This window comes from Pleurodeles waltl, chromosome 2_1 (assembly GCF_031143425.1).
Source record: "Pleurodeles waltl isolate 20211129_DDA chromosome 2_1, aPleWal1.hap1.20221129, whole genome shotgun sequence".
Classification (NCBI taxonomy): Eukaryota; Metazoa; Chordata; class Amphibia; order Caudata; family Salamandridae; genus Pleurodeles; species Pleurodeles waltl.
The window spans coordinates 540,009,126-540,033,112 of record NC_090438.1 but is presented as its reverse complement, the minus strand read 5'-3'; positions in this window follow the sequence as shown (position 1 = coordinate 540,033,112).

Below are 23,987 nucleotides of genomic sequence, written 5' to 3'. Positions count from 1 at the left end.
ACCCTAGATGGTTTTCTACAAAAGGCCGTCGTGGCACTTGAAAAAGAGATAGAGCTGGTACAGCGCCGCTTCTCTGCCCCCTCTTCTTCAACCTATAGCCCAGCCTATGTTGGTCATGTTACACAGCCCCCTCTGCCAGTAGACTCGCAGCCCGTGTCGACCACCCCTTCCACCACACCCTCTAGAAACTCCCAGGAGTACCAGCTTGAAATTTCGAATTAACCTACTGCTCTTACCGTACCAACCCGGCTGATTCGGAGCCCTTCTAAAGGAGGGTCCCCAATCACTGCAGATTCCAATAATAAAGGAAAAAGGAAACAAAGGGAGCCTGTTATTAAAAATAAACGAACCAGGATCTTGAGCCCCCCCAATCCGGGCCAGACTTCTAATAACGACACGACTTTAACCTCCTTAGAAAATGTCAACGGACGACAGGCAATCAATCATATAATGGAACTTATAAAAGAAGAGTTCACCAAGCTGCTCCTCCCCATAGCAGCCCGTCTTCAAGTGATTGAGGAGAAACTGGAAGATCTCATCAAGACCCAGCTGACAGTACCTTTTCCACCGGGAGAAATCCAATCTTATCCTCACCACTCCCACCTGAACCAAACCCACGCTAATGGCACTAGATCTCCTGGTCAAATGGGCAAGAGTCTCCTCCTTCCCAATAACCACGAGGGGGACATATCCGATAGAGCAGTTAACACCCTAAAGAACAAGCCCTCTAAGGTTCCAGACCCCCTCTCAGAAGGAACTGTTCTCTCTAACAACACAGCAACTAATGTTGGTGCAGCTAATTCTCTTTATGATTATTCTCCAGCAGGCCCCCTGAAGAGGGCCCTGATCAATGGTAGGACTGGATTGAGAGCACTGCATCTTCCACCGGAGTCATGCCCATACGTCTTTGTCATTACCAATGTCCCTGAACTTAAAACCAAAACCCCGGAATCTTTTACCGAACTAACAAATAAGGTCATACATTGGTTACACGCAAATGCGGGGTTTGCACTTCATATGATACCTTCGATACTAATGGTGAGAAGAGTAGGGTGGATGGGATCATTGGAGAAGATTGGTACAGGGGATTGCATTGTTATCAATTTCAATTCACCTGCTCTTGTTCAGCTGCTCTTCTCAAATGCTAATAGACCTTATCCTTTAGCAGGGGAAGTTTCTCTGTGTAGATTACAAGTGTTTTATCCTCTATCTGCGACAATTGCGAATAGTAAGCTGCCAATGGTGCACAGAGTCTCCCCTGACATCCAGTTACAGTCTAACTCCGAACTAGGCCCTAGACGTTCCTCGGCTTCTCTCTCTGAGATAGATTGACTAAGTGATGGACCACGGGGAGTGGACATGAGTTGCTATGAAACTGAGCACATCGTTTACCCTGCCCTTAGTGGTTTTACTCCTTCCATATCATTGACCTTGATAGACTCCGGCAATCTGGGAATTACCGAGAGTATTATATGCCCAGCCAACGAGGAGGGGGAATCACCTATGATAAGCGCCCCCCACAACTCTGGGCCTACCCCTTCTGTCAATTTATCAGATATGAATATGGCTGGTGCTGTACTCAGTGGGGCGAACAAACTACAGGGTAAGAAAGAAAAGGGTCATTGTATGCTCGTGGCGAACAGGAAGGCTATTGGCTGCATCTCCTCTTCCAGGGAGAAATCCCTGAGAGAAGTTGAGCATGCTAAAACAAATGTTCTTGACACGGTTCTTAGCTGGAATATAGCAGGGCTGGAGAGTAAATTGCAAAGTCCTGGATGGGGCCAATTTATTGACGAACATCAGATTTGTCTATTCCAAGAAACATGGGCACTCGGACCCAAACACAGATTAGGCTTCAAAAGCTATTGGGTCGCAGCACGTAAGATGTCCCCCGGGAGACCATCAGGAGGGCTACTTATATGGTTAAGTAGTTCTCTCAGGTGCAAGGTTGAAGTCATAGATATGGGCTGCCCTGACTTACAGGCCTTACTAGTATCGACCCTCGAGGCGAGATCTTTACTAATAATTAATATCTATAATAGGAGTGTGGGCAGTCACTACGACTCTGATGCCCTGTCCTTAGTGGATAGTTTTCTCCATAACAATATCTCATCCCATTTCATCCTAATTACAGGGGACTTTAATGTTACATTTGAACCCAACCCTCTGGTCCAAGAGCTATACAAAGAAGAGGATGCCTATTGGGGTATCCCTCAGTTAGTCTCAAATAAAAGACCTAGATTGAATAAAACAGCGTGCCAAGTGGCTGATATTACATTAACACACGGTCTCCGAGCTTGCAATGGTCGCTCCCGTTCAGACACTAACCTGCACTCCACTTTTAGGTGTGGAGTTCACAGGAGCCAGATTGACTATATTCTACTTGACATCCGACTGTGGGGCCACATGTTTGACATGAGGGTACAAGAGCACGATGAGAGTGATCACGACCCGCTGATATTCGACCAGAGGCCTCCTTCCTTCGCTTGAAGCACCCCATTCTAAGGCATATGTACAACAGCTCGCCCTGTCAAATAACAGAAGTAATGTTAAATGGGAGTCTGTTATCACATCCCCTGAACACCTCACATCAACATACAACTTATTAGCTGATCAAATGCAGCATATGCTTCTACGTACAGAGGATGGTGATGGTGATCGGCTTTTAGCAGCCCACACTGAACTGTTTAACTCTTTAAAGTATCTCTTTACAAAAGAGATTATTAGCAAACCTAAGAAAAAGTGCTGTGCACGGTGGTTCAGTAACACATGCAGGGAAGCACAGCATAACCTATTGAGATCATTAAAAGAAGGCCACGCAGAGTTTATAAGAAAAGCAAGGAAGGATTATAAGCAGGAATGCTCTAAGGCGCGCAGAAGCTGGGAGGAGGCCAGATGGGCAGCTATTTTGGAGACTGCTAAATCAAACGATACTTCCAGGTTTTGGAAACTGATAGCAGATGACTGTAGAGATTCCGCTTCTTTGCCCGGCACTTCAATTCTCTCTGCAGTATGGGCTGAGCACTTTGGTCAACTATACGAAGGTCCATCTGAAGTATTTTTTAGGATCCCCGATGATTCCATAATTCATGGGGCCACCCTGATTAAATTTACCCTAGCTGAAACTAGAGCTGCAATTCTCTCATTGAATTGGGGAAAGGCCCCTGGCCCTGATAAGATCCCGGGCGATCTATATAAGACAAGACCTGATATATGGGCACCTTATCTCAACCTAATCTGTAATGCAGTTGCAGCAGGAGCTCCTGCCCCATCTTCCTGGAAAGGGGCCGAGATAGTTCCCATCTTCAAAAAAGGTAGTCCCAATAACCCTGCCAATTATCGACCGATATGTCTACTTGATAACTCCCAAAAAATCTATGCAAAGCAACTTTTGTTTCATCTTGATGAATGGATTTCGGAGTCTGAAGCCATATCTGATTTACAGGCGGGATTCAGACCCGCAGTTAGCACCATAGACCAAGCCCTGAGATTCCTGGCAATTAAATGGAGGAATGTGGACCTGGGGGGGGGAAATCTGTATGTGGTCTTCATTGACCTTAGAGCCGCATTTCACTTGATCCCCAGGAATATGCTATGGTTAACACTATCCAATATGGGGGTCCCAACCGGCCTCTTGAAACTCATTGTCCGACTGCATGACAACACTTATGCACAAATTAGATGCGTTAAGGATGGTGAGCTGACAGACCCTGTAGCCATCAAAAGAGGAGTTAGACAGGGCTGTGTCCTAGCCCCCACTCTTTTCTTGCTATACATAAACAACTGTATTCAATATTTAGAGAATTGTATAAACGACTCGCCCAAACTGGATGGAAAGAAAATACTGTGTCTGCTATATGCGGACAACACAATCTTGCTAGCTAAATCACCAAAGGGAATTCAAAATCTGGTCAATCAATTTTGTGTCTTTTGCAGAGACTATGGGCTGGATGTCAATGTCAAGAAAACGAAACTTATGATATACAGCACCTCAAGGAAACGATCTTGTGCAAGAATAGTAATGAATTCAATCCCGTTGGAAAAAGTGGAAGAGTTTGATTACCTAGGTATCAGGCTAACGAACACCGGTAACTGGGAGGCAGCTATCGATAAAGGAGCACTTATTATAAGTCAAAGAGGTGGGGCTCTAGTACGCAAGTCTAGAATGGCAGCAAGTCCCCTCCTGAACACAATTGCGGAGATTTACAATGTCCAAATCCGTGCGGCGGCCCTGTACGGAGCGGAACTATGGGGTTCCCACAGAAAATTGGACACTTTACAAACTAAAGAAAACCATTTCCTCAGGCAGGTTTCCAGGTTAGGGAAGGGCACACCAATGACCCCTCTCAGATTCGGCCTAGGATTAAATAGTATTAAAACCACAGAGAGTCTGAGACCACTCTCTTACTGGATCAGTCTATGGAAAACTGACGAACTTGAACCATTCAGGGTGGCAATAAGAGAACTTATAACATCTCCACAGGGATTGAAAAAAATCCTTTGGCTGAAGGAGATGAAATCTGCCTGGGACAAACTAGGATTTCCCCACTATTGGAAATACCCTGAACTGATTCCTGCTAACGCTAGGCAACTTGTCAAAAGGAGATATTGGGAGCAAACCAATGAAGATCTTCTCCATCATAATAGGGCGGGTAGGCTAACAATAGAATTCCTCCAACTCAAACACGAACCCCAGCCCGAGAACTTCATGGACCTCCCTATGCCTGCATGTGCTCGTGCCTTATTCCTTCAGCTAAAATATGGCATCTTGCCTATTAACAGCTATACGGCTCGTTGGTCATCAAGTAACTCTTTGACTGACAGATGTATACTCTGTCACCAATGTAAGGAAACAATTGAGCACATGATGTTTTTCTGCCCCTTATACAAGAGTCCTAGAAGGAGGTGGATCATTCCTCTGTGTAAAAACGTATTACTGCAGGACCGAGCTAACGCCATCAGAATATGCAAATATGATACATCTATACTGGTAGTTAGCTCAGTCAACAAATATTTGTCCGAAGCCTGGTCTATCCGTCGTAGGTTTATCTTAGCCACAGATCCCCGAGCCGGCTAGGTACTTTTCTTGTTTACAGAAGGAGGTTTTAGCAAGATATATTTATTTCTGCTTTTTAACCTTTAGATGTGTTATGTATTCTGATATTGATGTGAATTTTATTTAACTTTCATGTGGTCTTTTTAGGAACCTTTAAGGAGCTCGCGGTCTCTCATATGAGAAGCTGAGATCCTATAAGTTTATAGAGATTAATTTTTAGCCTAATTGTCCCGACATTTTATAAAAATATCTTAGATATGATAAGAAATACATTAGCTCATAAACTGCCCATGATACTGGTTACAGTTTCATGGAAGGCACTAACTGTATATATCTGCATGATGGACACAAGTCTTTTATTTAAGTTCTTTTACCACATTGTACCACTCTTTTATTGTACTTTAAGTATGATCATGGCCTTAGTTTTAAGGAACGCACTATCGATATTTATCTGAATGCCGGCTATAGGGTTTTCTTATTGCTATGTATGATTGTTATTACGAATTGTAATGGCCCAAATTTTATTATTATGTATGTTTGTTATTCTGAATTTTAATGGTCTAAACTTTTAGACCGAATGAATATAAATAAATACCCAAGCTTTAGTCAGGGGAGTTACTACTTCAATATGACATACTAACTTAAGTTGAGACAGATCATTGCACTCAACTTAAAAATGAGGTTTTGCAAATCATCTGCACAGCATTTCCAACAAAGCAGAAGTCTCATTGTAATTACAGACCTCAATCTTCAGCAGCGGCTGACAGGGCAAGTGGCACTCTCAAGAACAAATTGGCAAAGGTGTGGTCTTCAACAGGTTTTAGGAGGCCAGTGCACTTTCCCTTGTTTTGAGGAGCATGAGAAGCACTCCTGATAAAAAATAAAATACTGGTTTATCTGCCCATGACGTGACCATGCAGAGGGCAATGAGACTTGCACACAATCCTTCAGCTTCACTAGTTTCAATAACTGATGGCAGTGTTCTGGACTACTGCAAAAGCCTGGCTTATATAGTGAATTCTGTCTCTCAGGTGAATGTTGCAGTAGAAGAAGCCAAAAACATTGCTTGCCACAATCTAGGTCCAAGTGATTGGATAGTTAATAGAAATAATGTTAGAAAAAAACAGCCTGGAAGAATGCTTGTGAGGTCCATTTCAGGGGATTCTGATGACCAACACTGTGATAAAGTGTGCTGGAGTGCCACAGTGGATCCACACTGTGCATATAAAAGTAATGCAAGAGGCGAGAGAAACATGGAGTGAATCAGCTGCAATATCTCAAAGTCAAGCAACAACATTGATGTCCAAACTTCAGTCCAAAGTTGCAATGTAGATCTAGAGGGAGTGAAAATTGTGCGTCTGATGAAGAAAGTCTTAAAAAGAAACATGAAATCAAAGCTTCAGGTCAGTGAAAGCTCTGAAGAAGATGCATCTGAAACTTCTAAAGTCCATTCTCTAAATAGAAGTGAAGTGTTCTTACTGTGTGAAAGTCAAACACACGAGTAGCAAAAAAATGAAGTGGTCTCATCCTAAAAAGTGCAGTCAAAAATCAAAGTCACTCGAACCACTAGAGTAAGAAAGAAATTTGAAATAAAAGTTCCAGTGAAAGTGAGGCAAGTGCAAATTCAAATTCAAGTGCATGATCAGAATCAAATTCCACAGAAAGTAGAGACTTTGACAAGGACTGTTGCTAAACAAAACAAACCTGAAGAAAACATTCTGAGAAAAAGAACGTGCAAATGTGAGCACTGTTAACCAGAAAAGTTTGAAACCAACTAAATCTGAAACTAGTGGCAGTGAATCACCTGTGACTAAAGGATCAACGAGAAAGAGTTCAAAATCAAAAGTATACTTCATTTGAATGGGTGGAATGGGGGATGGTCTTCACCAAAGACGGCGGATGCATCTTCCTGGAGCTCCTGTCAAGTACTCTAAATCCCCTAATTATCCAGCATCATCCGTCTCTTGCAAGGTGAAATACAGCTGACTGTGTGAGGGTGACAAAAGCAAAATAAACAGATGATAGATGGAATGCTGAACAAATCAGACATTCACCCCAATCACAGATCTGGGTTTAATCCACTATTTCTTTGGACTCAGCCATATGCAAATCAGCCTTGACCCTGCTCCCCATGGAACAGTCCTGCCTGAACTGCCAGGCCACGTCCTCCTTGCACAAGAAACAAGCATCCTGGGACCAGTTTCAGGGCATCAAAAGCAAAAAGAACAGATGATGGATAGAATGCTGAACAAATCAAACATTCACCCCGAGTCACAGATGTGGGCTTAGTCCATCGTTTTTTACTCACCTCGCCACCCTAGTTTGGGCACAGCAATATGAAAATCAGTGTTGATCCTGCTCCCCATGGGAACAGTCCAGCCCGAACTGCCAGGCCAGGTCCTTCCTGGACCAGAAATAAGCTTTGACCCCTCTACCCTCTGGAGCCTTCCTGCCTCCATTCTGCTGTGTTGGAGCCTACATTGATGGGCTGCTAGAAGACGACATGGAGCGACCCAGCTCAGGAACAGGCCATGATTTGGAGAACTGCTCCCTCTTCTTATCCCCAGATTTCTGGGGCTCCATGAGGTGGCCTCGGGCCGTACTTTCACTGGGAGATATTCTACCTCCTGGCACCTTTATCCCCAGGATGCTTGTGACTGAGTAATTCCCTCTCTAGAGACCATCGGGGAGCCCGCTGCTGGCCTGAGCGACTCTGGCTGCTAACCAGGACAGCATCAGCTGTAGCGGGGTATGAGACAAGCCCAAGGAGGCATTTCAGGCCGGTGGCTGCCGCTCGTAGGCACTGGTAGTGCTGCTGTCAGTGGCCTCCTTCCTCTCCCTTACCTCCTGATTGCTGGGGCCCTGTGTGGTGGCCACGGGCTGTACTCTGGCTGAGACATTCTCTCCCTCTCACCCCCAGGCTGCCCAGGACTGAGTGATTTTCCCAAGGACCCTTGGGGAGACCTGCACGCGGCCCAGGAGACCCAATCTGCCATCTGACTGCATCGGAGGCATCGGCTGCAGCGGAGGGAAAGGCAGGCCCATAATCATTCTTCAAACACAACAGCTACTGCTCCCCAGAGTGTTGTTGACACTATAGGGGGCATTCCTGCCTCCCCCTTATCTGAGCCCCCCTGCCTGGATCAATATGTGAAACTCAGGCAACCATAAGGGCCTACACACACCATTGTGCAACTTGCTGGTGCGAGGAAACGCACAATAAGTGACCTGGTAAGACAAATGATCCGGGCAAGCGCTGGGGGATTTAATCAATATATACATCTCCTGTTTCTGCATGCTGTGATTGACAAGACTGTTGGTTCCTAGTGACGAGGGCCACACATTACCCTTCCCTCTTTCCTTGCCAGCACAGCTGCTGTAACACATGGAGGGCTAAGACAAGTGTCACACAAATGGGAATCATGACTACCACACCACCTACCTCCTGCTCAAGAGCCTGCTTCACTTGCAGAGAGTCCCTTACTTGCCACTACAACTGGGCTCGGACTTGGAGTTTATTGGAGGATGCACACTCCCCATAGATACCGTCCACTTGCTCCTCCTTATCAGCACTATTTGACACGTCTCATCTGTATTAAGTGTCTTCTTCAGCTGTCCAGAGGCTGGACCAACCCTGAGCTCTGCACTGGTAGGTTTTCTTCCAACATCTCACCCAATCTTAACTGGCTATAGGGGATATACCCTGTTAGACTTCTTGCACTCTTTAGGCAACCAAGTCTAGTGCTTTTGTGCCCCTGCTGAAGTGGAAAGCACTGCATAGTTGCCTTTGTCAAGGGTCACATCAAATCTACCAGATCAGCACAGATGCCAGATCATGATACCTCTCAGTGTTATTGTCCTGGGGAATCCTCCCCACAAACGCTTGAGGAATGTATTCTGCCCATGATACAGCACACCCTCAGTGATAAATTTGACATAAAACTCCAGGAGGTACATGACTCCAGGGCTGGCATTAAACATCACATCTGTACCTTGGCAACCGATCTCGGCCTCTTGTGTGATGATCATCGAAAATTGTCTGACAGAGTCAAGTCTGTTGAGATGAGACTATCTGACTACCTCCTCGACAAGTGTTGCATTCTGCTGCTATGGAAGATCTCCATAGACGACTCCACCTTTACAAGACATGGCAGAAAATGCAGAAGGCCAAGCGTGTCATAATAACATATGTATCACTGTCATGCCAGAGGGTGTAGAGGTTTCCAATGCAGCATTATATATTGAAAACTTGCTCTGGAGTACAGTGACCCTACAAGGCCTTTCAACCATCTTTATTGTAAAATTGGAGCACAGAGTGCCGAGACATCTCCCCACCAGAGGTGTCTCTACAACCTATTGTTACCCGCATTTTTAATTTCTGTGATGGAGATACAGTTTTAAGGAAAGCTAGTGAGAATGCACCGCTCGTTGTGGATAATACCAGGGTCTCTCTCTTTCTGGATTACACCTTGGTGGCCAGCATCGGTGGACATCCTTCCTCATCGCCAAAAAACAAATCAGATAGTTGGGCCTCACGTATGCACTGATATTCTTGGCCTGGCTGAAAGTCATCTACGACCAATGCACTTTGTTCTTTGATACCCCTGAGGCTGTGTGGGACTGGTTGGAAAAGCATTACCCTCATGTGCATCACCCCACTGTCTCAAGTGGTGCGGCAGCTGCCCCCAGCAGCATTGGCATGGTGGATGCATGCGGTGAAGCAGGGAGCAATCCCCTCCACGCAACAAGCCCTGGAGAGCAGAAAGGCTGCACTTGCATCTCTATACTCCATTAGGTCACAACAGCTCCTCGATTCTAACAATAGCATCGTGCTTTGTCCCCTCAGTCACACCACAGACGGCTGACAATGTAATATGATTCTATTGCTACCTTGATTCTAACCTTATAATGTGGATGAAATGGGGTTGCTTGCTGTTGAATCACACCTTGGGATGGGCTGAGACTTTGACCTCCTCCTCCCTCGGTTCCAATTATCCCTTTATGCACACTGAGATGCCCATGTCCTGCACCTCTGCTAGGCGAACCAAGACCAACTCTCTGTGCAACTTATTCCCCCCTTATTGGGCCTTGGAATTCCTACTGATTCCCTCACTGACACAATGGCCTGAAAATGTCTCCCCATCCTCTATCCAACCCTTTCCCTTCTCCCTTGTGTTCTCCACCTATTCCAGGACTGGGAATGTGGAGTTCCATGAGAGTTTGTTATGTTCTCCCTTTACTGCCACCTCCCTCACAAAGGTGTCAGCTCCTTCATATATACGTACTATTCTCATTCTGTTGCCTCTCCTTGATCAGGGTTTCTGAGACACCACCTGACCAAGTCCTGCCTCTCAGTAGTTCCTACATATGCTCCTCTCTCTATCAGACTATATTGACCTAACCCCAAGGTAATTGCACATGTTTAAATGTTGTTACTGTAGTTTTAAAGTTTGGGTCAAATGATTGCTCTTCACTTGAACAAGTATTGCAGAATTGTTTTTTTCTTTATGTCATCATGAATGCCACTGGGGACCATGTCATGAAGTGTGTTTCTTGTGGGGAGTGTTGAAATGTACTAAAAGATTTATGTTTGAATGTCTACTACGATGCAACATTATAAAATGTTGACCTGGAACATCCAGGGGATAGGGTCTGACACATATAGACTACTTACAAGAAACAGTCCTCTCCACCTCCGAAGCCCTTTAACTGACAACTAAATGGAGGGGTCAATTATTTGCCAAGTCTTATTTAGTGTTTGGCTGTGAAGCAGCAATATTCGCTGAGGGCTGGAGTGCCCTTCACGGCCACTGATGTCCGGGCGGATGCTCATGGCAGAAATGTATTTGTACGCCGCCTGCTGAATGGAGAGGTATTAGTACTGGGGAGTGTTTATGCCCCTAATACAGACCAATATTTATTCCTGACGTGTCTTTCTTTTTTCCTGGCCAATGGGTCACAATTCCTGTGGCTAGTTGGCGAGGACTTTAATGTAGTCCTAGATATTCATCTTGACGGCTCACACATTTTACTGTCAGAGACTGCCTCGATTAAACAAGCCAACGCTCTGAGCAATTGGTCCTGTGTTGGTCCTTCATTTATGCGTGGTGGACTCATGATATAGGAATGAGAGAATACTTCTTTTATTCCCCCATGTTGGAAAGTGGATTATTGGTAAGGGCAGATAAGTACCTTCACCTAGCAATAAGCCACTAACCCCCACTTAGTTACAGTTAGGTCTTAATAAATTAAACCCAGCTCAGCCCTTGGTTGCTTGGCAACAAGTGACTAGGTTTAACTTAGGTGCCAAGTGTGTAAAGCATTTAAAAATCACAAAACAGTAAACAAGTAATACACAAAACAATGCAAATCCAACATCACTTTATAAAAATAGATTATATTTTCATCTTTAAAATGACACCAAAATGATTAAAATCAGATAAGGGGAACCGGAGATAGGAATTTGTAAAGAATTAATGTTTTCTAGCGCATAGAAGCAACTAGTGCTGAAAGGGTTAAAAAAGGTCACACTGACAAGGGACAAAGGGCCAGATGTAGGAAGAAAGCAAATTGCGAGTTGCAAATTGCGAGTCACAATTTGCTATGCATAAAGGTGTCTCAGACACCTTCTGCGACTCGCTATGGGGTCGCAAAGACCCACCTTATTAATATTAATGAGGTGGGTCGCAGTTTGCGACCCCATAGCGAGTCTAGGCACTCACGGGGATGGTGGCCTGCTGGAGACAGCAGACCACCATGTCCGTGACTGCTTTTAAATAAAGCAGTTTTTATTTTTCCATCTGCAGCCCGTTTTCCTTAAAGGCTCTGCTTGTAGGACTTTATGCAGGGGACTTTGGGCAGCTCCTTTGTAGCTGTAGCAAACAGGGAGTCCCTTCTTGAAGCATTAGAATACAGGCAAAGTCATTTTAGTGGTGAAGTCCAAGTGTGCAACTGGTGCAGTCCTTCCGACAGCAGTGTCCAGGTGCAGATCAGGGTTCCAGCAGGGAAGTCCTTCTTCTTTGTCTTGTTCCTTGCAGAGATCTGAGGTATGGGTGCATCTCTGCCATATCTATCCCTGCCCCAAGGGTGGAAAGCAGGGGGGTCCTGGTTGTCCAATCACGCACCTTTTATGACCACTTCCTGGGAAGTGTGGCAAAAATCAATCCCAGGGAGCAACATTCTTCAAAAATCCATCATAGCTAAAAGTGATTTTTGGAGGTTAAATCTGTCTGAGTCCGCCCACTTGTGTGGCAAAAAATTCTAAAGATGCCCCTCTCCTGCCCTCTCCTAATCTAATCAAGAGGGCACCTGAATGTCTGGGGTGGCAGGATGTGAGGGAGGTCCTGAGCTGCTCCAAATGTCCTTCCCTGCCTTTGAAGAACAGTTTGGCTACTCTCCCCCCTCCCATCCTGTTTGAACATCTGCAGATCTCCTCCCCTAGGCACATCCTTTGTGTTCAGTCCAGGCCACTTCACACCTCATCAAGGCAGCCTGGCCAGGCTGCCAGAGGCTGGCCAATCAGTGAAGGGCACTATAGAGCTGAAGTTGGCAAACTTCAGGTATAGTTTTAAAACACTTTCCCTGAACTAGTTATATTAAATCCAACAATGGCAAGTTGTGGGATTTATTATAACAATTAATTTGATACCAAACACAAATTATCTGTCACCTATGAGGACTTTGTTAATTAAAAATAAATTCTCCCCATTTTAGCCCATGGAGCCCTTTCACTACAGTGAGGGAAAAACGAATTTGGCTATTTTCACTCACCAGGGCTTATAAAACCATTTTTATAAGGTCCCTGCTTATAGTTACTTGGCACCCAACCCTAGGGACACATAGGGCACACCTTAGGGGTGACTTATGTGTAAAAACAAGGTACTTTAAGACTTTGGAAGTACTTTTAATTCCAAAGTCGAATTTGCATATAACCTTAGTTTAAAAGCAGCCAGCAAGTCAGGCCTGCCTTTAAAATGATCCTGGGCACCTCAGCAGTGCACCACCTTTGCTGGTGGTCCCTAAACCTACATGCCCTACTATATACTAGGGACGTATAGATAGGTTGACATAGCCAATTATAATTAGCCTAATTTGCATACTCATTTTACACAGAGCACAGGCCCTGGGACTGGTTAGCAGTACCCAGGGCACCCTCAGAGTCAGGAAAACACCAGCAAAAAGTGAAAAATGGGGGCAAAAAGTTACGGGGCCTCTGCAATCAGCCCTGTTGTCTCACACCCCCCCCACAACTTGCATACCCGGCTGGATCGTAGGCTCTGAACTTACAAATGATTTTCAAGAATGCTATATCTTGGAAGTGGGGTTTCGGATTGGCTAGGGTATGCACATCAGGCAGACAGAACCCACAATTCTAGTCAGGGCAAATCAATTATACACCAAAGATAGCCTGTGCTCATTGCCTGGTAGCTTGGGACAGAGCAGTCAGGCTCATCTCCAGAGGTCATGTGTAAATCATTTGCGCAACACACTCACACCAGTGACATGATAAATACACCACAAAAGAGGCTCCACACAATGTTATATAAATATATATAATATATTGTAGATAAAAACATAGATCAACTGACATGGACCATAAATCGTGCACATACTAAGCAAATCCTGAAATAATACTCATTATCCTGATTATGTGAGGCACAATGAAATACTGGAACATCAGGGCTTGAAATGTACAGGTTGAAAATTAAGAGCGCATGAGCCAACAATACTGTGCATCTTATGCGGTTTCTGACATAGTACTAGTTATCATGACAAGGCAAGGCAAAAAAGACATACCACCAGATATTAGCGCAGGTAATGCACAATTGGGTTATAGTAAGTAAACATCCAAATTGCCACCTCACCAGCAATACATAAACTTCTGCACATCTATTACCCAAAATACGGTAACATTTTCTTTGTGCTGGAAGAGTCCTCCTACTATCGTGCCCATGCGGTCTTTTGACCGGGGAGATTTACAGAGGGTTGGCCTTCCCCAAACTACTACTTCATTATGACTCTTGGGGATGGAAACCCAAGGTGGGTAAATGGGGAGCACAACTTGTCAAAGCACGGCCTCTCGGGCCAGGAGGGCAACGCCGCAATAGGGAGGAACAGCAGTGCAAATATTGTAATGCAGATGATATCTCTAGGAGAAAATTACGGTAATTTCAGGCCCAGAGTACTGTCACAAGCACTCACGATACAGGACATCACCGTGGTATGCGACTGGTATGAGCAAGGCTGCAGGTGAAGGCCTGGCGCCCAAAAGCACAACCGCCAGCCCCGCCACCTGCAACGTGGCCAGCACCGCCAGCAGCCCCGCCGCAAGCACTGCCGCTAGCACCACTACTGTCAGCGGAAACATCCCAAGTGGGCATCAGTCAGAGGCTGCAGGAGAAGGGCTGGAGCCTCCCTTCATCACTGGCAGCACCGGCACCTGCACCACAGCCAGCACCGCCAGCAGCCCCGCCGCAAGCACCACCATCTGCACCGCTGACAGTAGGACCACTACCAGCAGCAGCAGACCCAGTGGGCAGCCATCCGAGGCTGCAGGAGTCAGGCTGGAGCCTCCCACCACCACTGGCAGCACCCCCACCAGCACCTGCACTACCACCAGTTTGCAGCCTTAGTCGCCGCAGGATGGAGTCTAGCCCTGCCTCCATGGACTATCATGCAACCTGGTCCCTGCAAATCTTGTGCCTCAGACACCCTGGTGAGGGAATGTGAACTGCCACACTGCATCACTGGACACAAGGCCCCCTCCAGAACCAGTGGAGATATGCATCCACTCACCCCCTCCTTGGCAGGGTGAAGCACACTGGGCACAAGGCCCCCTCCAGAACCAGTGGAGATATGCATCCACTCACCCACTCCTTGGCAGGATGCAGCACACTGGGCACAAGGCCCCCTCCAGAACCAGTGGAGATATGCATCCACTCACCCCCTACTTGGCAGGATGAAGCACACTGGGCACAGGGCCCCCTCCAGAACCAGTGGAGATATGCATCCACTCACTCCCTCCTTGGCAGGATGAAGCACACTGGGCACAAGGCCCCCTCCAGAACCAGTGGAGAAGCCATCCACTAGAGAGACTGTGGCTTTCCACTCCCCATGACCAAGCAGTAGGCAAACCACCCACTTGAGAGACTGTAGCTTTGCACTCCCCAGGACCAAGCAGTGGGCAAACCACCCACTTGAGAGACTTGAAACTGTGGCTTTGCACTCCCCAGGACCAAGCAGTGGGCAAACCACCCACTTGTGAGACTTTGGCTTTGCACTCCCCAGGACCAAGGAGTGAGAAAACTACCCACTTAAGAGACTGTGGCTTTGCACTCCCCAGGACCAAGCAGTGGGCAAACCACCCACTTGAGAGACTTGAGAGACTGTGGCTTTGCACTCCCCAGGTCCAAGCAGTGGGCAAACCACCCACTTGTGAGACTTTGGCTTTGCACTCCCCAGGAACAAGCAGTGAGAAAACTACCCACTTAAGAGACTGTGGCTTTGCACTCCCCAGGACCAAGCAGTGGGCAAACCACCCACTTGAGAGACTTGAGAGACTGTGGCTTTGCACTCCCCAGGACCAAGCAGTGGGTAAACCACCCACTTGTGAGACTTTGGCTTTGCACTCCCCAGGACCAAGCAGTGAGAAAACTACCCACTTAAGAGACTGTGGCTTTGCACTCCCCAGGACCAAGCAGTGGGCAAACCACCCACTTGAAAGACTGTGGCTTTGCACTCCCCAGGACCAAGCAGTGGGCAAACCACCCACTTGTGAGACTTTGGCTTTGCACTCCCCAGGACCAAGCAGTGAGAAAACTACCCACTTAAGAGACTGTGGCTTTGCACTCCCCAGGACCAAGCAGTGGGCAAACCACCCACTTGAGAGACTTGAGAGACTGTGGCTTTGCACTCCCCAGGACCAAGCCGTGGGCAAACCACCCACTTGTGAGACTTTGGCTTTGCACTCCCCAGGACCAAGCAGTGAGAAAACTACCCACTTAAGAGACTGTGGCTTTGCACTCCCCAGGACCAAGCAGTGGGCAAACCACCCACCTCAGAGACTGTGGCCTTGCACTCCCCAGGATCAAGCAGTGGGCATGGACCCACCTCGAGGAGCAGTGGCATAGTACCATCGTCTGGCTAAGGTGCCCCCCACCTCCCTGTCCCCCTGAGGTGCCTGTGTGTTTTTGACCTGATGACCCTGCAGTGTTCTCTACATATTGAGGCAGGAGTTCAGTGTGGGCTTGGCCCATGATTTTTGGCCCAGTGGCCCATGGACATTTTGAATGGACAATGTACGGACTTCTGTACATATTGTATATTTTTGTAAATACGTTTTTGCTATTCATTACGTTTATCTGCCTATTACTAATATATCACAGATTTGACTCTATTCCTTTTGTCCTTGCATTCTTCCAGGGTGTTACGGGGTGTAAATGTAATGATGCTGCATGTGTTTGTGTGTATGGTGTTGTGGGTGGGAGTGTTGCATGTTGCATGTGTGTGTCACTCTTTTTCCTTCCCCCTCCCCAGTGTGCTAGGTGCAGTACTCACCGTGGTCGTCACCACTGCCTTTTGTATTCCTGGTAGATGAGGTAGACCAGCATGGGCAGGACCTGTAGCTCGGGCTCTATGGCGTCCTGGTTCTTCATTGAGTGTCGAGAGGTGAGTGGTTTCCCTTCTGTGTCTGTTTCCGCTGTGCTTTTGATGGCATTGGTACCACCCCGGAAAAGCTGGCTGATGGGTGGGTTGTAATTTTGTGGGCGGTACATTGACTTCCGCCTGTCTGTTGGCGGTGACCGCTGTGGTGTTTGTTGCTACCGCCATGGGGACTGGAGTGTTAAAGAGGCTGTCTGTGTTGGCGGTTTCCGCCGTGGTCGTGATCCCATTTTTTTTTTACCGCCAGCCTGTTGGCGGTATTACCGCTGCTTTAACACCGACAACCAGGGTTGTAATGAGGGCCATAGTTTTTAAAGAGACCATGGTCACCACCATAGATACCTTCTTTGAGGATAATACTGGTAATGTTTCCTCCACATTTATAGAATGGGAGGCGTTCAAAGTGGTATTGAGGAGAGTATCAATTACCATTGTTACCAGCGCGCGCCAGTCTGTTCTATGTGACCTTTGCGACATGGACACCCAACTTGGCCTTCTTGAAAACACATTGGTTCACGACTAAATGCTCACATAAGCTCTACAGGATACTAGGGTTACCCATGCAAAACTCCTGGAATGAGTGTGAGTTCTTGATTTCACCACCTATACTTACAGGCAAAATACAGAGGGCGATAAGGCAGGCATGTTACTGGCCTGTTTGATGTGGACAGTCCCTTCAACAATGCCTGTACTCTCTGTGATCACTCTATCTGATGTTCATTGCACAACCCAGCTCAATATTAACTGAGCCATCCAAGAGTATTATTTCGGGTTGTATAGTGCTGGACCCACTCTATCCCCGGATAGTATGGATGATTTCTTTCATGGAATACAACTGCCACAGGCAGTGCCACTACCACCCCAAAGGGATAAACTAGGTGCCCTGATGCACGATGAGCTGCGCCACGCTATAGGTGAACTGGCACGTAACAAAATGGCAGGGAGGATGGTTTTCCCATTGAATTTTATGTTACCTTCACTTCCCAACTGGTCCCTCAGTTAGAACGTCTTTATAACACCTCATTAGAGGAGGGAGCCCAACCACCTGCTACCCCCACCAGGTCTTGGTTATGTCCCTCCTCAAGCCTGGTCATAATCCAGAAGACTTATCTTCTTATAGACCTCTGTCTCTTCTTGCCACTGAGTACAAAAACGTAGCTAAGGTACTTGCCAGGCATCTACTCCCTCTAATCCCCGAATTTATCCACATTGAACACTGTGGATTTGTGCCACAATGGAGTTCCTCCTTGAATACCCGACACCTTTATCAAATAATGGTCGTCGCTATAGAGCATTACCCACCAGTGGGTTGTCTTTCACTGAATCTCCAGCAAACATTTGATACCCTGCATTAGGAATGTATGTTCACTACGCTGGGGAAATGTAATCTTCCACCTATGTTTATTCACTGGGTCAAACTCCTGTATTCCAACCTCACTGTGTGAGCAGAAATTGGGAGACAGTAGGACCAGACAGGGATGCCCCTTGACCCCCTTGCTGTTCCTTTTAGCCATACCGCCCCTGTTGCAGTGTCTCAGACAGATGGCTGGCAACTGGGGTATCCCACAGGTCCCCAGACCCATGCAGTCTCCATGTATGCAGACAGTAAGATAGTGTACATTCGGTACCTGGGGATGGACCTAACCCCGATACACAAAATATTTTTATCTATTCAGAAAATTGTCTGGCGTCGGAGCTAATTATAGCAAGTCTTATGCCTTCTCCTTACAGGACGTTCTTATCCATGACACGCTACCTCTGGGTTCACAATCTCTCCAGATAGATTTAATAGACAGGAACTTACAGAAAGCCATTGCCTCCCTAAGATCTCAAATACAATTCTAGATTATACTACCCCTATCAGTAGCTGGTCGGATTGCCTTGTCCAAAATAGTAATGCTATGCCGATTACTCTACTACTTTGTTAACCTACCAGTGACTGTCCCAGCCAGCATATTTAAGACCTTGAATTCCTTGTTGACCGACTTGATCTGGGGCATGGGGGGGCGCTGGGTTAGCCTATCAAAAATGCAACGTCTGCCAGGGGAGGGAGGAATGGGTGCTCCAGACTTCAGGGCATACTGTTCGGTGGGACAGCTACAATGGTTATTGTACTGGCTAGTGGGTATTCACCTCAACGAGATAGGGTACACACCAAGTATGTGGTGAGATAGGGTACACACCAAGTATGTGGCACAAGGGCACACTAGACAGACTATTAAAGCCAGGAGTGACACAGCCCTTTCATCTTCCATTATTCCTTGACAACACCATAACATATTGGAGACCTGCTCTTCGTTACACAAATTAAACCCCACACTATGCCCCAAATATTCCACTGTGGGGCTTTCCCAACGCTATGGGTCCACTCTCCTCTCTGAGGCTGGCACCTTGGGAGAATGATGGGGTGTACATGATTGGAGCTCTCTTTGAGGACGTTATACTGATGTCTCATCCAGGTGTTACCCAACATCACAGCTCCAGAATTCCCTCTCTCTGATGCATACCAACATTCTACAACATGTCTGCACTCACAGGTCAAAAACTGTCTTGAATTGTACCTTACATGATAAGGAGTGGCAATCCCGCTTCAAATTTATACAATTCTGTCTTGCACAGGGCCTATCTGACACTGCAGAAGCTCCATAGGATATTTCCTGCAGCATCATTGAATGTCTGAGATGCAAGGCCGATACTGCAGATCTCTTGCACATGTTATGGACTTCTCCCCTGCTATTGGCATACTGGAGGGAGGTGGAGGATGCACTCTCAGAGGTTACTGGACTCACTCACTAGCACACAATGGAAGACTGGGTCTCTACCCCCGGCTCAAAACTTTCAAGACAGTGGCACGTTTTATAGACCTTGCAGTAGTACTGGCCATACAACAGATCACAAGGTGGTGGAAGACACCCCGGGCTCCACTAGCTTCTTGTCGGCAAAAAGAGCTGCTGCACTGGGGAGCGGCTGAAAGCTACGCACTACGAAGAGAAGACTACTGCAGTCTATGAAAGCATCTGACAGCCATGGTATAGGAGAACCTCTTGGAGCGGTTCAAGTACAGGATCAGTTGAGGATGCATAGTCCTTAATTACTATAAAGCGTGGTTGCTCCTTCTCCCCCTCCTGGACACATTTCCTACTCTGAAGACCAGTAAACAAGATAGGCGCTTCCCACTTCAGGATTATAGATGCTTCTGAGGGTCCCACTTTCTACTCCACGGATTCACACGGGCAGAGTTTGTTGATGGCAAGTTGGGGAGAGGGTGAGGGCAGACTGGTTCTGACTGTTCCATGATTCTTGTTTATCATGAATGGCCACAATATAATTTGAAAAATGTGTTTTTGCCAACAAACTATATACAAATGACTTTCTGCATTAATATGATTGGCGGCCTAAGTCACTGAAGCATGGTCCTTGTTTAAAAATGAAATAAAATCAGTTTAAAAAATGTTTAATCTGAATGGGTATGTCTAGCTACAGAGTCAGAAGAAGATGAACCTGAGTTGGAAAACTATGAGGAATTAAATTCATCATGAAATCGAAACAGAATAACAACTACTATGACTAAATAAAAGAGACTTTCTTTTTTAAATAAAATGATGACTGTCATGAATTATGTTTGAAATACAAAGCATAAAGATGAATTTTGAAATATTTTAGACATTGCTGAATTTTTGAATTTTTCACTTTGAAATTTTGAAAAACAAAGACTGAAACTGAAATCTGAAACCTAGAATTGAGATAAAATATGGCCTCTGAAGACCTTTGAAAAGAAATCTAAAAATATAATCTTTGTTTTTTAATTTTTTAATAGATTTTGTTTTTTTTATTTTGAATCAGACTGTTCATTTGTTTTGATTATTGTTTTAATTAAATAAGAAGAAAAGACAAAAACGTATTATTGTTTTAAAGAAAATTTTTGATAGCCTGTGAAGTGCCACAATAGGTTTTTTTCTTACTCTCAGGTGAAGGTGGAGTAGAGCAGATGCTGTAAAATTATAGGGTTGATGATTATACTCATCATAGTAGTAAGATTTAGTGGGACTGTTATGCATAATATGCAATATATTTCTAACAACGTTGAAGCTATTACTGTGAAGAGGAGATTTAAATATAATGTACCAGTACACAAGGATAATTCAGTTAGTGGTTTTTAAGATATTTATGTTAAAATAATGGTTGAATATGTCAACATCATGGAAACTAGCAGTTGTTATGACTGTGCCTTTCTCCCTACCTCTGCGGGGAAGGGATCAACGTACATTCAACTTCCGATATCTTATCCACTCTCAGAAGTGTGCATATTACTATATTTAACCAGAATTAATTTCTTTCTCCTTACTTGACTGATTTTAAAGTCTTAGGAGGACTTACATATTATATTGGATAATTGGAAACTCAAGAATAACACATTTTGTAAGGTGAGGGCATAAAAGAGACTAAAATGACTAATCAGAATAACATAAGACTTGAGTAAAGCGCATATTTTTATTAGTGAATATAATGTAAGAGGAGTAAAAATTGTGAGAAATGTAGGAAAGATTGTTGAACAGGCAAAGGAAGAGGAACAATTTCGATTGTCAGCAGAAAACAAAAAGTAAATTGTGTATGGTAAGGCATAGTCCTAGTCTACTGAAAGGAGAAAAGGCTGAATTTAGGAGAGCGTGTTTGTGACAGAACTTATGAAGTATGAGGAAAATTCTTAGCGGGAGAACAGATATTGAGAGGAATCTATGATGTCTGTGGAAAGGCTGTTATAAACTGCCACAAAACTGGTTTGGATCTTGTTATTTAGCTTTAGTGTTCCCCACAGTGTATCACGTTAATGAAATTGCTAGCTAGATTAATATGAGAACAAAAGGTTAGGAAAAGTAGTTTTAGATATATTCGTGCAATAAAGTCTGTATAGCAATGAATGATGTGAAAATCAAATGTCTGTCAACAGTTGTACATAAGGTTCTAACAAATACAGCAAATTCTTTTAAATTATTGAACGCTGAAATGATGGACATAAGAACTATGGTAATGAGGAATGAAGTACGTTTAGATATCATCCTGACAGAGGAGGACGGAGTTTGCAAGGTTATAAAAGCCAAGAGGTATTGTACATACTTAAGGGATAACAGTAGGGCTAATGATTCTTTTGGGATTAACATGACTAACCTTTCACATGAGGTTCAATCTTTTGAAGGAGAGGGTTTATGGAACTGTAGGTTCCTGGTTTAATCAGTCAGGAAAGAGTTTTGGTAAGGTTGGTGAATAGATAGATAGTGTAGGTGGAAGTACTCTAAGTTACCTACTAACCCCAGTATTAATCATCATAATTTATGCAATTATCTGGTTTCTTTTTCTGAAATGTTGAGGAAGGTTGTTTAGCAAATGTTTAAAAGAAAGGAGTGGTTCAAAGCATAAAAGGAAACTAGAAGAACAAGAAATCTATGATGTGAAGGATTAGGTCTACAACCAGCTAAAGATGTATGAGGAGGATTCCAGAAAGAAGTAGAGAATTATGTTGAAAATCATATTTCTGAATAATTAAGGTATAAGTGGTGCTAGTGATTATAAATAATCAGAGAGGGGATTTGTGGGAGTTATATTTTGGGTTTATAATGTTCAGTATTAAAGATTTTTACTGTGAATTACAGTTGTAAACAATGACTTACTTTGTATGCAGTTGAATGAGTTTTATATTTGGTTTAGAAGTGTGTTTATTAACGTGTATTATTTAGGACAATTTTTGTGAAAATGTCTGTATTGGTTAAAAGAATCCTGTTTTCCCCACTGTGTCTTCACTTCTGCAGTCACCCTCCCAACAGGTCTCTCTGCATCTCTTCTCTCCTCAGAGGCTTCGCCGATCATGTAGGCCCTCATTACAACAATGGCGGTAAAAGCCGCCTACCGCCATGCTGACGGCCTCAAACATACCGTGACCGCTGCAGTATTCTGCTACGGGTATTATGACTCACACATTGCCACTATAAAGACACCCTCACAAGCCTGCCACACTAAAGGTCAGTGATAAACTGGCAATAGCAAACCTCACACCGTTACGCCAACAGGAATACGCCCACAGTATCACAACCCACGAATCAACGTGGTGGTCTTTCAACCACGGTAAACCATTGGCGGTACACACCGCTGCGCTCAAAATACACACACAGTTACAAAACACTACCACATTGGACAATTCAAACTACAGACACCTGACACACATACACACACCACACCCCCACATACACACACACACACCACTATGAAACACACACCCACAATACCCACAACCTCTTACAATGAAAAAAAGATAACTAACTGAGAGACAAAAGCAGGAGCACCCACCCAATCAGAGGCACAGAACACCATCACCCATACACCATTCACGCACATCACAGCATACACAACATATCGCCCCACACATCCTCACACATATCACTCACACCACATCCATGGCACCCCAAAGACACCCAAGGTTTTCTGAGGAGGAGCTAAAGGTCATGGTGGAGGAAATCATCCGGGTGGAGCCACAGCTATTCAGATCACAGGTGCAGCAGACGTCCATTGCAAGGAAGATGGAGCTATGGCAGAGAATAGTGGACAGGGTCAACGCCGTGGGACAGCACCCAAGAACCAGGGATGACATCAGGAAGAACCTCCCCCACAACTAACAACATGGGAGGAGCAAGTCTTGGCGATCATGGATCCTGAGGGCCTCGCAGGAGTAACAGGAGGACTGGATTCTGGTATGTCAAATCTTAACTACCTTCTCCCCCCTACCCTACCTGCATGCCATCACAAACTCCTACACCTACCCTCACCCCCATCACCCCAACACCTCACATATACCCCACTAGCACAACCCACCCATCCCAATACCAAGCCCTGCATGCAAGAACAATGCATGGACATCACTCACAGACCTGCATGGACAGCCATCACCCGGGCATGCCCAATAGACTCACCCAGCCCACAAAATCACCACTCACACAAGGCCAAGCTGACAGGGAAATCACAATCATACAGGGAAACACACCCATGCACAAGATTGCACACGCAGATACACTAACACTGCATTTGCATTCCCACAGGACCAATACTCAACGTCGCCGGAGATGAGGTGCCAGCTACATCCAGGTCCCCCCGAAGAGGCCCACAGTGACGACAGCAGCTCTGCACACCTGGATCAGGATGAACAACCTGGCCCATCCGGATCTCTGGACAGTCGGTTCCCCTGCCACAGTCCCAACCCACCACAGAGCCTCCCCCCTCAGGA